Consider the following 6,313-nt stretch of genomic DNA (forward strand, 5'->3'; position numbering starts at 1 on the left):
CAAAAGGGGGTTTAGAGTAACGCATACACACATTTAGAGTGCTCTACCTTCAAAAAAAGTGCACAATAAGCTATAGCTCTACCTAGTACCATTAATATTGATTGTAACTTTGAAGATTCAAGTTTCATTGTTCAACCAATCACACAATGCAAATTTCAATTACGCAAGGTGGGGTAATTTATAAATCCTATAACAAGTTACAAAATGGAAAAATGATTCATGATTCATGGCTCCTCATCATCATCATTCTCCTCTACTAACAAATCATCATCATCAGGTGAGTGGGCATCATCTGGGCTATGAAATCCGATATATTTGTCATGCGTATACTCGTGTCTCATCTTGTTAAGCAAACGCAAGTTTGCATTAACAAAGACAAGATTATTGGCCCGTTGCGTTCGCAGACGATTTCTCTTCTTTGTGTGGATATGGGTAAAGCTACTCCACAAACGCTCACGAGAAGAGAAGGTGCAAGCTTGGCTTAAGCTTTTGCAACTCGGGGGAATCAGCTCCATAATCCTCCCACCATGTAACAGCTCCAACTCGAAATCTGAAATTCCAAAACTCATAAATTTCATATTTCTAATTTTGTATTAAATAACAAATTACAAGTTCCTAAAATTTGAAAATTAAAATAAGTTAATATTACCTATCATGCTGTGCATCTGGCCATCCATACATGCCTTCCTTATTGCGATAATTGGCAAGCTGGTCTTTTATCCTCGGTTTTTCATCAGGAGTTGGCACCATCTTCTGAAGAGTGAGGTTTCAACCACGAACAACCTTTGTATCACTCTGTTGTGCACTTGCCTTGTGTTGAAACTCCGGGTCCAACACAAAGGCAGCTGCATGCATGGGAGAGTAATATTGATTCCATCTGCTCACAGCCAACTCTTTCAATTTTCTCAACCTTTCGGGATCCTTTTCTATTTCTCTGATATTCTCAATCATCCGATCCATCCCCTCATACACCTTACCAAGAAAAGACATATCTCCATCAACTCGGTTAAGCAGCTTCACAATAGGCACACATAGATCAACAATGTGAGATGCATCAGCCCAAAATTCATCACTGCCTATGCACAAGTCATAATAATAATTTCCAAGAGCCTGCCTAGAAGTGGGCCATGCATCCCACTTTGGGCTTGCCATAAATTGTTTCAGTGCAGGTCTCATTTCAAGGAGCCTGCGAAGCATGAAAAAGTTATATGCAAATCTTGTCTCTGCATACTTCAAAAGCTCCTTGTTAGCAAATTTACGGCACAAAGCAAGAGAAAAATTATGTCGTGTGATGAAGTTAACCACCTCTTTTCCATTGTAAATAACATTCTTGACCCAATCCAATTTGCCAATGTCTTTCAATAAAGTATTCAAGCAATGTGCTACACAAGCACTCCACTGGATATGAGGATACTTTTGCTCCGATAATGCACTTGTTGCCTTATTGGTATTTTCCCCATCTGAAACAAGTTGCAAAACATTAGACGGCGGCTCCACATATTCCACTGCATCTACCCACATTTGCATCAATATAGGTGCTGTTTTTTGTTGTACTCCACACTCTATGAAGTGTATGTAGAGTGCAAATCCCCTACAATATGCAAGGATACCCTCTAGTGAGTGACTTCGTACATCACTCCATCCATCTGCAACCAAACTTACCTCATACTTTACCCATTTCTCTTTCACAGGTTCAATAGCTTGCTTAACTTCCACCACCTCATCCTCTAGAAGCTTGCCCCTCGAAGCATCAAATGTGGGAGGGATATATGTGGATCCAAATGTTTTGATTTCTGACACCATCTCTTTGAACTAGGGTGATCTAGCAACATTGAAGCTAATTCCATTGGAGTAAAAAAATCGGGCCACAGCTGCATCTACTTGTGCCTTCCTTTGTGGATGCCATGATGTGTAAAGACTGCCCTGCCTATGTGAAGTAGACCAAGATGTAGCAGGAATATCAGCAGGAGCTCCATGTGCACTCGTAGAAGAAGAAGCCATAGTAGCAGAGGGAAGAGGACTCCGAAATGCAGTGGCCTGCTGAACACGTGCTGCATGAGCACCTGAAGAAGCTCCTACACCAGTGGAAGCCATTGTCTTTGCCCTTTTTGTAGTGGGCAATACTTCAACCTCTCTTTTCAGCCTTTCTTTCTCTTGTGGTGAGATTACGGAGCATAGCCCAATTCCCCCATCCTTAATGCCAAGAAGATGACATTTGACCCTATCAGGGTTCCCTCCTCGCTCCAATCCACACCAACTGCATCTAAACATGCAAGCTCCTCCTTTCTTGGAGTCATACTTGCCTACCAAATCAACTTGGCTCCACCAATAATCCGATTGGGTGAACTCCTTCTCTTGCTGAGGGACACCGCTTTGTGAAGCCATATCCATGAGCAAAAAGAGCGCTTGTACAAGCTGCAATAGATAAAATTTCAAAGGGAAAAGCCAAGAATCAATGGTTGCAGCCAAAAACAGCAAGACGTTTGTGGCAAAAGAAGCATAGAGAAAGGAAATGTGCTCACCAAAGCCGGGTGTCCAAAAGAGCAGCCACTCATAGGGCTAGGAGAGAACCAGGCAAGCCAAGAAATCGTGGGGGAGAGCAACAAGCAGGCGAGCAGAAAACGCGATTAAAAAAAATAGGCGCACGGCGTTTTTTTTGTTTTGTCCCTGTTTTTAGGTCACGCTCGAAACGGCACTGGAAACGGTGCGTTTTGGCTTTGAAACGCCGTTTTAGATGTCGTTTTGGCGTTTCTGCACGCCGTTTTGGGCCGTGTTTCACGTTTCGGGGGATCGGGCACGGGGGAAACGTTGTTTTCGACCTAAATTACGCCGTTTCGGCATTTCAGCATAACTATGCTTGGAAGATCTTGAAAAGATATTACACAGTAGCCACAAATCTCCTTACAATCAGAGCACTCCACATTCCATTAGGCATCAATGCCCCTTTGCCTTAGCCCTGTTGGGATCTGCCTTCATCAAGCATACAATAAGCATCTGAATCTATCCTAGGAACTTGTATAAAATAAAACCTCGGAACTGTTACTAGCGATCCATTTTGTATCACAGAGTTCCCTTGCTTGCCAAAAGATGCTATGAGACCATTGATATGCCCAAAGCAATGGGTGGAAGCGTAAATGAATAGCTTATAACCTCGGGAGCTTGCATCTAAACTAAAAGCATCCACCATGAACACCCTACTAGCAAAAACTCATCAAATAGCTCGCAACAAGGAGCAGACACTGAGTGAGCAACCAACTACTCCTGGGCAGCTTGTGGGCATTTGACAAGGCTCGTACACCAGCCCAAGCACCCGTAGTTCGTGCAACTGTGAGCACCTCGTTAGCAGTCCGTACTGCTCATCAACAATAGTTTGTACACCAAATGCTCATCACTAGATCGTACATCCATACAACAGATCCATACAACAGCGTACCCATTAGTCTGTACATGTTGGTATGACCAGCTGACCACCACACATTCGTACATGCAGTGGTATGGAAACAAAATTCATGTCCTATGGATGGAGCTTTGAAAATATACAGTGAATAATGATCATAAGTAGAATTAAGTTCATATATGTATGGGTTAGGGAAAATAAAGAGATTGAGTCTAGGGGAGATATATATTAGACGAACCCATCTCCCCATGGGAAAGGATGGAATATGTTAAAACTAAAGAAAGAAGTAATATTTTAATAGTGGACTTTGATAAAGCATATGATTGTATAGTGTTAGGATTCCTTAACCGATCATATCAAGATATAAGTCTTTAGAGAAACCTTAGAAAGCCTGCCTTCTCAAATTTCTAAGTACACAAATTACCACTCATGGTCTAAGATCTAAGCCACTTTTTATTGTCAATTAAACGAGGGCTCCCCCTATCTCCCATTTCTTTTACAATAATTTTAGATGCTTATGATGGCTAGTTAAGAAGAAAATGGATCGTTTTCATCCATAGATTTATAGGTCACCATATAGGTTCCATTTGACATTTCCATTCCTTTGATGATGCCTTCATCTTCACCCAAAACACGAGGTTTCAAGATTTGAAGGCTACTATGGGTTTTGCAAATTCTTTTTTGTAGAGCATGTGTCAAAGATAGATCATAATGCAAGAGGTGTGCATGATTTCAAATTCAATCCTTCCTTGATCCCCTTAGATGTCTAGCAACATTGTAAAATAAGGCTATCAATACATAGCAAGGGGGTTCATGCTTAAATTTTGGTAGTCCCTTTGGTTTTTGGAGTATTAACGAAATAAATAGAGAGTTTTTCATAAAATCAAGGGCAAATTTGAGAGAACAAAAGGACTATATATATTCTGAAATATGAACTAGTTCCTCAAGATACTTACAACTACCTAGGACAATGCATAGTCATGACGATTCTCAATAGCACCCCTAATTTGAGATTGGATTAATATCCATAACTTGACCAAAGTGGAGCCTATGAGGTTTAGGATATGGAAAGGGTATCTATAAATCTTTACCCTCTAGAATCCATATGGGAGTTATACCCAAGGCTCTAATATATATTATAATTGAATGGTTTTTGTAAGTAGTAATACGCAATCAAATCAAAGGAATCTATAAAAAGGAATTTGGACTCTTTGCTAAAAGAATTTGGATTCTTTGCTAAACCTTTTAGACAAGATTGAAAAGTTTCCTTTCACATTTCCATTTTTCCATTCAAATTCCAATTTTTGCTTTGGATTCTAAAAGTGTGTTATATTTAAATGCTTTCAATAGTATATCTAGAGAGAGGTAGAAGACCCATATATTTCATGTGGTGGATTATTTTTATTTTTAGCTCCAACTCATGATGTGTCTCATAGTTATAGTAGCTCTCTAAGCTTGGCAACTTGATGGTTACAACATACATGCTCAAAAGCATCTTTTCATCAATGCTACAAATTCAATTGCAATACAAGTGGAAGACCCATATATTTCATGTGGAGGATTATCTTTATTTTTAGCTCCAACTCATCATGTGTCTCAAGTAGTTCTCTCAGCTTGGCAAGTTGATGGTTATAACATACATGCTCAAAAGCATCTTTTCATCAATGCTACAAATTCAATTGCAATACGAATAAAGTTTCAATAATACATGAGGAACTCAATAATATATCATATATTTTAGGTCACAACATAAAATAGCATAATTAGTTATCAAAGAATTTAGGCCGCAGCTTAATTATAGTAAAAACCATCTCTCTTGGAATAGTGACAAAGCTCCCCATGTTGAATAAGCAATAATTTATCTCTCAGCATACAAACAGGTGCACTGTGTATAATTCATTAAAGCACTCCATAAGGAAAGTAGAAAAAGAGGGTCACCTAAGACCACACCTCAATAAAGAGGGAAATTTTATGAGGATGAAAGACAAGCTTGCAAAGGCTAAGCAACAAATGGAAGAGGCCAAAGGCCATGGCAGAAGGAATGGTTCAATCGTACTTGGTGTTAGTACTTAAAAATTGATTCCAATATCTTGCTCTTTTTTTGCTCAAATTTTGGGTAAAATATGGACCCAAATTAGGTACCAAGATACAATGTCAAAAAATAGGTTAAATCTTGACTCAATGTAGAGACCTAGCTAGGTTGTAACCTAATTAGGCCACATCTGAACAAACTTTGTAATTAAAGATACATATGTTGACAAATGTCTTCATTAAACCATAATGGATTGACTGTGGTTTAAATGATGTGGCAATTTGATCAAAGAATTCAATGATACAAAAGACTTAACTGCAATAAGTTAAAGCAATGGTCAAATGGAACATTACTAACTTGGAACTTAATGTGGCATATGGTTAGACCTAATGTCAATGGCATTGAATTGATCACATGGCACAACCATGTGGATGATGTTGGTCAATACATTACCTTATTTTTACATGTATCCTCTAGTTATGACTCCCCCAATCTACCATATGGCAACCAAATCCACATGGTGATGTAGCATTGTGTGCTACATAGAGGCTTTAGAAGGCCATGATAAACAACAAGTTTATAACAAGAATGGTATTAGGGATATTGTGATGAATGACGATGAGGAAATGATGAAGATTAGAGAGTTGTGATGATGCATTACATAGCATAAGCTATGGTAAGTTGTGTTAGCTGATTGGGGGATTCAAGCCCTTGGTATGCAAGATTCCAATGGATTGATACCTTTACAAGGCTCTTTAGAGTAGTTTGAAGCTTTGAAGGACACCTAGGGTCACAAATCATGCAACCCTAGGTCATTAAAGCTTTAAAGTTGATTGTTAAGGAGTTGCAAGATGATCTTGTAAACACAATACCCTCATTTATTT

Source organism: Dipteris shenzhenensis, chromosome 14 (genome assembly GCF_047967505.1).
Source record: "Dipteris shenzhenensis isolate YYH24624 ecotype China chromosome 14, Dip_SZ_1.0, whole genome shotgun sequence".
In the NCBI taxonomy this organism is placed as follows: Eukaryota; Viridiplantae; Streptophyta; class Polypodiopsida; order Gleicheniales; family Dipteridaceae; genus Dipteris; species Dipteris shenzhenensis.